At 39.0% G+C, this 9,871-nt stretch overlaps 1 protein-coding gene and 1 pseudogene across 12 annotated transcripts in view; one reads left to right on the forward strand and one right to left on the reverse strand.

Annotated features, from left to right (window-relative positions):
* The window catches only part of PEX5L (peroxisomal biogenesis factor 5-like), a 366,277-nt gene that overhangs the window by 308,386 nt on the left and 48,020 nt on the right, over positions 1 to 9,871 (forward strand). The gene's annotated exons all lie outside the window — the stretch shown is intronic.
* The window catches only part of LOC102840610, a 15,673-nt pseudogene continuing 13,689 nt past the window's right edge, over positions 7,888 to 9,871 (reverse strand).

Below are 9,871 nucleotides of genomic sequence, written 5' to 3' on the forward strand. Positions count from 1 at the left end.
CCTCTTTCTTCTTGTTGTGATGCTTGCTAAGATTCATGGAGACCATAAACAGGAAAATAAAACACAGCTGTTCCTTTCCCTGCTTATTCCCATTCTCAACCTTGGCTAAGATGCAAATAAATCATTTGGTTTAACAATTAAAGAATGATTAGATAAATTGATGAATGGATTGATGGATGGGTGTGTGGATGGATGAGTGGATAGATAGGTAGGTAGGTAGAAAGATAAATTAGATAGATATAGATAGATAGAGAAATTTGAATGAAAAAGACTAATCATGGTAAGTTTGGCAACTTGAAACAACGTACAGGCATCTCAGAAGACAGGCCTGGTGATCTGCCTCTGAAAGGTTATGCCCTTGAAAAGTCTAGAAAGCAGTTCTACTCAACACACAGTCAGAATCGACTTGACAGCTACTAACAATAACAAAAGGAGATCAGAATTTTTCATAGTTTCAGTGATTCACAAGCATTCCTAAACAGTTGTGTCTTTTGTTACAGTGCATTACAGTGAGATCTTTCTATTCTCACATGCTCTCAATCCCTGGCAGTCTGGCTCCAATCCCTTTTCCACCAAAGTTGCTGTGGCCCAAATCATCATATTTCTTTTACTGTTACCTCTCATAGACCAGCTTCCATCTAATTGAGCCTCTAAGCAGCATTCAACACTATTAAACACTTCCTCCACATAATGTTTTTTTTCAGTTGATTTTCTGAGCCCATCCTCTTCTCCTTCCTAACTAAGTTCTTCCCCCTCTGCCCATTTCTTGTTGCTGGTGTTCCTCAGAGTATAGTGCTGGGAAGTTGCTCTCCTCTCCTGAAATTCTCATGGGTTAAGTTTACCCCCCTCCTGGGAATCCAGACACCATCCATGTGTTGATGACTCCAGTATCTGCATCTCTGGTCCCCACTTTCCTCTTCAGACCACATCCACATAGCCTTCATGCTACTCAATATCTATGTTTGAATATACCAAAAGCACTCCAGACTGACAGATAACAAACTGAGCTTGTCATCAGAACCCCTTATCACCTTACCTCAGGGGATAGAATCACCCAACCCAGAACTCTCTCTTGATTTCTCCAAAATCTAATAAGACTAAATATCTCTCAAATGTATCCATTTCTCACCATCTCTACTGCCAGCACACTATTCTGACCACTGATTACAGTTGGCTGTAAGAAATTCCTAACTGCTATCTCTTCCTCTGTTTTCCTTACTTAAGCTAGAATAATCTTTTTAAAAGCACAGATCTGAACAATAACTTCCCATGTGTCCTTAGAATTAAGTCCAAACTCATTAATCTAGTTTTACAAAGTCCTTCATGCTCTTGTTTGGTCTTCCCTTTACAGTCTCAACCCAGACTCGTTCCACTTTCATGCCTACATTGACATCACTATAAATTAATATTGCTTCCCAGAACTGGTCATATAGTTACCTCTTAACTTTTGCTTATGCTCTTCCTCCTAGAAATGATCTTTCCTCACACTGTTACCTGGCTATTTTCTATTTATACTTAGAGTCTCAGCGGTCTATCACTGCTTCCAAGAACACCTCTAGATTCCCAGGTCCAGATCAGGATCCCCTCATCTTTGCTCCCACAAAATCTTTATTCCCTGTCACATCTTTTAAAGTACTGTATTGTATCCAGCTATGCCCCTACCAGTCTGTGCACTCCAAAGGTAGGAGAAGCATCTGTCTTATTCACTGCTATATTCTAGATGACTAGAAGATTGCCTGCCAATGTAAACTTGTCAGTATGTTTGCTGAATGAGTGAATACAATAGTGCATGAATAATTTATTTTAGAAGGAGCCACACAAAGCTGGTTCCTATGAGGCAGAGGTGAAATGCGTCTCAAATATTCAACTTTTCCAAACTGCTGTTCCAATTCATCATCTTTAACATCAACTACTCCTCCTCTCCATGGTATGTTGTGTTCTGTAATTTGTTGCAACGTCTCACAGCACATGAATCATCAAGGAATGGCTCATGCAGTTGTGAAGGCTGGCAAGTCCCAGCTGTAGGTCAGCTGTCAGTTTGGAGGCCTCTCCTGACTTTCATGGTTACAGGGCCTGATGAACCCAAATAGGCAGATCAGACAACAGGCCAGTAGATCACAAGGCTTTGGAAGTCCGTGATGATTTCACATAATAGGATGTTGGCTCAAGTCCCAAGAACCAGATGTCAGATGATGACAAGCCAGATGCAGGATCCAGAGCAAGAAAGAGAAGTTGCCTGAGTATTCATATATATTGGATGTAGACCATACCCTGAAAGGAACTCTTCTTACTGAAGCAAGGTGATACAAGTGTGTAGGGTGGTGAATGGGATAAAGGTGATGATGGTTTGAGTCTCACCTTTTAGTAAGGTAGTTACTCAACTTGCATCCCACTCTAACCCTGCCTCACTAATACAATGGAAAACACACTCTAAATTGGGACCATAACCACAGGCATAGACTTATAAAGCATCACAAAATAGAGGGAGTCCAGGTGTGGCATTGTAGTAGAATAATGCACTGGACCACAATGCCGATGTTTCAAACTCAAGCTCCTTGGAAACTCTATACAGGGTGGCTGTGAGTCTGAACTGACTTGATGGCACTTAACAACAATAGCCATAAAGCCATATTAAATAATCCACTGCACTGCAAATGTACATAATATATTTCTTTGAGATTCTACCTTTCAAATTTTGTTAAATACCCAAATAAAAGAGATTCTGCAAAAATGTTATTTAAAAGCCATTTCATAAAAAAGGAACCCTGGTATTATAGTGGGTTAAGTATTGGGCTGCTAACTGCAAGGTTGGAGGTTCAAACCCCACCAGTTACTTCACCAGAGAAAGATGAAACTGTTCCCGTGAAGAGTTAATCTCAGAAACCCAAAGAAGCAGTTCTATACTGTTCTATAGGGTCACATGAATCAGAATCAACTCAACAGCAATGGATTCTTTAGTTAATAAAAATCTAAGTACTTTTAAAAATGTTACACCTGTTCTTGCAAAAAGTGTCCCTAACTATATAATAATGTCTGAGAAAACTTGCAGGTATATATGATTTGTTAAAGTCCTGAAAATTCTGTCATCAGTTCAAAACATAGTTCTGTCAAGTCAATTCCTACTCATAGTGGCCCCATGTGTGTCAGAGTAGAACTGTGTGTCATAGGGGTTGGGTTTTTTTGTTCAGTTTGGTTTGAATTTCTGTCGTTTTTGTTGTTGTTGAGGATATACACAACAAAACATACACCAATTCAACCACTGCTACATGGACAACTCAGTGATACTGAGTATATCCTCACTGTTCTCAGCATCCTTTTCTGAGTTGTTCCTCCCCTGCTAACATATACTCACTGCCCCCTAAGGTTCTTATCCAATCTTTCATGTTGTCGTAGAGAGAAATCATAAAAGGGCATAATGTTCAAGGCAGACACTGTTTATTAATTACGCTAGACTACTGTTTGGTTTTAAGATTTCAGGAGATACTTTTGATTTAAGGTTTAAAGATTATCTCAGGGCAATAGTTTCAGGAGCTCATCTAGCCTCCATAGCTCTAGAAATTCTGAATTCCATGAGAATTTAAAATTTTGTTCTGTATTATCCTTAATTTTTTTTTTTTTTTAAATCGGGATTCTTCTATACAGTCCTTGATGAAAATTTTCAGTCATGGTAGCCAGACACCATCCAGTTCGATCTCCTGGAGAAGGAGGCAATTGTTCATGAAGGCAATTAGCCACACATTCCATTTCCTCCTCTTGTTTCACACTCTCTTCTGTCCCTCCAGAAGAATAGAGGCCAATTGTGCCATGGATGGCTGCTTGTAATGGCTGTTTTCCAAGGCACTTGGTGGAGTCTAACCTAGAATGTTTCAGTTAGCAGCTAAACATGTGAACCATTTGCAGCACTAAGTAGCTCCATCCATAGTCTCCTCTCCATTGTTTTTCTGGTTCTTTGGAAAAAATATTCAGCCAGTGGATTTTCTCACAGGCCAGTAAAGCCTCTGTTCTGGCATTCTATCAGAACTCTCTTCAGTGTTTTTATAGTGCGAACAAGACAGCTGATATTGGGAAGCCATATTCAATGCCTCGTGTTCTTGGCAGAAAAAATAGTTCTATAGTTCAGTCATAATTAATCCCCATTGACCCAAAAATCAATATATAAGGAGCATGTATGGTGATTTTGGCTATCTAGAATTTTTTTTAAGGCATTTGTGATTGTAACAAAAACTACCTAACTTCACAGTAACCACGAACAGCTAGGTATTAGCTCAAAGTAGCACATGTATGCTCAGCTTACCATGTACTCCATTCACCAGACCTAGAGCTGATGAGCTATGAGCTCCTAGCAGCTTTTGAGATTCCTTGCCATGCTCTCAAGTCAGCCAGTGTGATTTCAGTGTCAAAGAAATCAGCTTCAGCAATTTTCCTTCTCCAGACCCTCTTAGATAATAAATGGGATCTAGACTCATAGTCAGTGCTTGTGACAACCAGGCAGTCACAAAGAAAAATGGAAGTCAGAATATCAGTACAATATGATCCATGCAATATGAGTGATTTTTTTTATATAAATGTTTTATTGTGGATTATGTGATGGGAGAACATTAGTTTTACATTCATTCTATCGTGTATCAGTTCATTGCCACGGTTAGAATCCCCTCCGTGCATCATCAGCCAACCAAAGGGTATACCCTGCAAGCCTGCCCCCACCCCCACCCCCAGTCGTCAACACACAGCTCCTCTCCCTCTCTGGATATGAGTGATTTTTTAAGAAACTTTTTCTGCCAAAGTGACCAAACCAGTTTTTTTTTTCTCTTTAAATCTTTCTAAAGGACAGGATGAGGGTAAGAGTTTTTCATGCAAAGTAGAGACAGTGTCTACTTGAGTATGTTGTTGTTTCTAACTCATAGCGACCCTGTGTAGGGTTTCTGAGGCTGTAAATCTTTGTGGGAAGAGAAAGACTCATCTTTCTCCCACAGAGCCGCTGGTGGGCTCAAACCCCTGATCTTAGAGTTCACATTCTAATGCCTATCCTATGGAACCACTTTACTCCCACTACTTGAGTCTGTTGTTGTTGTTGTTGTTAAGTGCTGTCGAGTTAGTTCTGACTCATAGTGACCGTGTATAGGGTTTCCAAAGAGCAGTTGGTAGGTTTGAACTGCCAACGTTGCAGTTAGCTGTCCAGTGCTTATTTTACAGCACCACACCCAAGAAAAATGTTGCAAAGGAAACTGCTTTTAAATCAGTCTTTCTGGTGGCCTTTTCTAAGGGAAGGGGAGGAGGGAAAGAGTCTGTTTAAATGCCTAGATATCCTAAGGCAGCTGTAAACTCTCGATATCAATAGTCCCTGAAGCGATATTTTTTATTCTGCAAGACAAGAGTTGTACATTTGCTTCATTTAGTGCTCACACAGCAATGTCATGTAAATTTTATTCCCATTTTAAGATGGGAAAACAGGAAAGGCCACATAGCTATTAAGTGGCAGAGCTAAGATTCTAATCCTGTTTATTGCCAACTCTCCAACTTTTAAGCGCTATGTCCATGTAAAGCAATGTTTGGATGCTATTTGTTTTGCAAGCTCTCAACCAACAGTAGAATTTAAAATGTGTTGCTCACTAGAAAAAAAACGAAAAAAACTTTTTCAATGATTTTTATCTTATTTAAGTTATTTTAAAAGCAATAACAATAACGGAAATCAAAAAATCAAGGAAGGGAAGGTCAGGAATTATACCCAGAAATCCATCTACACTAATAATAGATGATCTGTTTTCGTGTTTCTTCCAGTCCATTCTTTATACATAATTACATGTAATTTAAAATACCATTTTAAATAACTGTAGTTTTTGTTGTTAAGTGCCACCGAGTCCATGCCAACTCATAGCGACCCAATCTTGCAGGTCAAACTGACCTTGCTGTCCAGTGAATTAACCTGCAGTGCCACACCAGGACTAGTTAAATAACTAGTTAGTATTAAAAAGATAAACACATCTTATGAATTATCTTCTCAAAAATACACCAAAAACTTTTTTTAATTACCAAAAAAAATTTTTTTTTGTTCTACATTCTGGGCTTCATTTCTTTTCTTGACCACTAGCCACAAAAATATGGAAGAATTCTGAACACTAACCACAGAATGTTGAAGAATTCTGAATCAGATGGAAGATGTGAAGATAAGAGAACTTGTTGGCTCGTTGGAGACAAGCTTTTTTCTTCCAGGCTATGTAAAAACAAACTCTGTGTGGTAAATTTCTATCCATGAGAGTTGGTCCCAGGACATCCCAAAAGGAGTCCACCAAAGACATCTATTTTGCATAATGTTGAGATAGTTATACCCTGTGTCCCTTGATTTGAGCATTTGCCAAGCTATATTTTGGAACCCTAAAACCACACACATAGAATCCTGGGTGACACAGATGGTTAAATGCTCCATAAGCAACCAAAAGTTTTGTGGTTCAAATCTTCCAGAGCTGACTTGGAAGAAATGTCTGGTGATCTGCCTCCAAAGGAAAACCCTATGGAGCAATTCTACTCTGCAAACATGGGGTCACCATGAGTCAGAAACAATTGGACATTAGTCTCAAAAGTGCAAAAACACACACACAGTGTTTCAAGGTAAAATATATTTTGGGACTATTGCTTTTATTTCCCTCTTATACATTTTTTAAAGTTTTTATTGTGAATTGAGTGATAGCTTACATGGGAGAACATCAGTTTTACACTCGTTTCATTGCAATGATTACAGTTCCCTCCATGCATCATCATTCAACAATATTTGATTCTATTCCTTCTGGTTTTTTTGTTCTGTTTTGTTTTGGGGGGTATACACAAAAACACTCAGGAATATATAATAATTTAAACAACCAAAGGGCACATTCTGCAAGCCTGTCTCCTGGCCGCCAGCACTCAGTCCTTCTCTTTCCATGAGTCTAGAGTCCTCAGCTGCTCTCTCCCTCCATGTCCTCATCTCTGCCTCTATCTCTGGTGTCACTGCTTCTCTGGATAGGGTCCCACATTCTGCTTGTGCTCTTCTCCCTTTGGTCCTAGGGTCCTCTGTTCCTGGAATGTATGATTAACTACTCCCCCCTTTTTGTTACAGAACTTCTACTTTTACAGTTGTGACAGTTGCAATTAGTCAGTATAACAATTGAATATGATAAGTATTGAATCATAAGAATCTTATCCCAATCTCTTTCACCAGACCAGTCTAGACAAGATGAAAACTATTCAGTGTTCACTCTTAGACCTTTATACAATCACATATTAAGGTTCTGGAAATCTGGTTTTTTGTTGTTGTTGTTGTTCTTCTTCTGTTTTTAATTTAGGGTTTTTTATTATAATTACTTTTGTGGATTGAGTGAAAGTTTACAGGGCATATCATCAGTTTTACACTGGAAATCTGTTTTATGTGAAAATTTGCATCCAGGTAGAGAGGGGGAAAAACATATCTCTTGCTAGATGAATGGCCCACAGGCCACCAATTTGAAAATTTTTGGTGTAATTTTAAAGCATCTCACACTCATTTGATCACAAAACTCTTTATTCCAATATTTTGGGGGGAAATACTGCTACTTCATTAGCCTGCCTTCCCTTCAATAAATGCCCCAGTTTATAAGCCTAGTTTTCTTTCATTGTCCCACTCTCCTGACCTAAAGTAGTAATAGATAGTCCAGTTACTATGGCTCTGTAATAAATCACTACAACACTAGTGGCTTAAAACAACAAAAACCAGTTTTGTTCAAAAATCTGCAATTTCAATAGGGCACAGAGATAGCTCCTCTTTGTTCCGTTAGATGTCAGGTGACTTGGAGGTTGGGGGCAATGACTAGGGATTGGAATCATCTGAAAACAGTCTCATTCCATGTCCAACTGGTAGTCATTCACCTGGAACCTTCCTTAGTGTGGCTGAGCACTGACATACATGTGGCCTTTCTCTGAGCCCTGGGCTTCCTTGAGACTTGGTAGATACATTTCATGCCTAAGTGTCCCTGAAAAAGAGGGAGAGACATAAAAGGCAAAAGTCATATCACCTTTTATGACCTACCTTCAAAAGTCACACCAGGTCACTTTCCTTGTATTCTATGTATCAAAGTTTTCAAAGACAGGAGAAACAGACTCTACCTCTTAATAGACTGTCAGTCAGGGCTCTGGAAGACTATGTGGGACTAGAAATACTGCTGTGGGCATTTTTGGAAGATTCATTTGCCACTGTCAAAAAATACAGCCAGAGTCTCTGTTGAAAAATAAAGCAAAAAAGCTTTATAGAAGATATGGAACCATTTGAATTGGGGCAGCCCTTTGTAAGGATTCACTAAGATACTCCAACATTCTGAGAAAGAGATGAGCTTTTTATATAGAAAGGTGTCAAACTGAGTACGTGACTACAGTCGTGGGAGTTTGGGGTTTCACATGATTCCAAGGCAATAGCAAGTTGAAATTTTACAAAGTTAGCTGATTTATTTTCTAACACAGATTTCATGGAACCAACTTAGTACGATATGTATATATTCTTCCTGAAGCTTGCTGTGTAAACGTTCTTCTGAGACCATCTTGACAAACATTTACTGATAAACATTTTCACAACCCATATTCTTGTCTCTTCTATTGTTTTCTGAGTGTGGCTAAAATTTCACAAGAAGTTACAGCTCTAAATCACAAGCTTTATTTTTCAGAAGGCAGAAGGGAGGATTTTCAACAACTTAAGTCAGCATTGGAGCTTTGATTTAGACCTAATTCAATCATCCTTAATCATGCCAGTCACCTCAGTTATAGCGTGTCCTCAAACTTAACTGACTGACTTCTTAATGAAAGGAATTACAATATATTTTCTAGTATGATATCTTAACTATGCAGACATTTCCAGAAACATTCCCTAAACAATCATCATTGCAATCTTTGCTTTTGCAGCTGACTGACAAAACAATTCCTTAAAACCCTTTGCAAACACATCCGAAAACAATGACAATGAGCTGCTTCTCTCAAAGTCAATGATAAGCACTAATAAAGTAACCTAAAGTGGAGTTTTTAAAACAATATGGAATTTGGCCTGTACCAGGTCTATTTCTCAGCCATTCTAAGTACCCTGTATTTCGAGGTTCCCCTACACACTAAAAAGGGGGAGAATGAAATATTTTAAATCCTGGCTCCATCACTTACCAATAATAGTATAAATTGGAGTAAGCAACTTAGTCTTTTTGAATCATATTCTTCACCCTAACCTAAATTACAGTTACCACTGTTTTTATATTATCTACCCCATTGCACAGTGAGTTTTTGTTTTAATGTTTTATTGTGAATTATGTGAGAGTTTACATGGGAGAACATTAGTTTTACTTTCATCCTATTGTATATCATTTATTGCCATGGTTACAATCCCCTCCATGCATCATCAACCAACCAACCCTGCAAGCCTGCCCTCCATCGTCAGCACACAGTCCCTCTCCCTCTCTGGATCTAAAGTCCCCAGCCATTCCATGTCTCCATGTCATTGTTTCTACCTCCATCTCTGGCATCACTGCTTCGCTGGGTAGGGTTTGCTCTGAGGGGACCCGACCACTTGCCTTGATGTCTCCTGGGTGAACAACTTGCTTGTTCTTGTAGTAATAAGTTGGTCTGCCTATATTGCTTTGTATTTTTCCTGTTGGTCTTTCTTTCAAGAATTATCTTTTGTTCTTCTAGCTGCTACAGGCTGGTCTGCTTGCCCTTTCAAGTGGAAATTTTCCACCTCAGAAGATTCTGGATGCTGTTCAGGATTCCACCTATGGTCTTATGTAATGCAGAGGCTTCGCAGGAAGCCTCCTTCACTGGGCACATTGTAGCCCCATTTTAGGTATTCCAATCAGTTATAGGCAGAAGACAGACTTACAAGCTTTCTATGGTT

This window comes from Chrysochloris asiatica, unplaced genomic scaffold (assembly GCF_000296735.1).
Source record: "Chrysochloris asiatica unplaced genomic scaffold, ChrAsi1.0 scaffold00108, whole genome shotgun sequence".
Lineage (NCBI taxonomy): Eukaryota > Metazoa > Chordata > Mammalia > Afrosoricida > Chrysochloridae > Chrysochloris > Chrysochloris asiatica.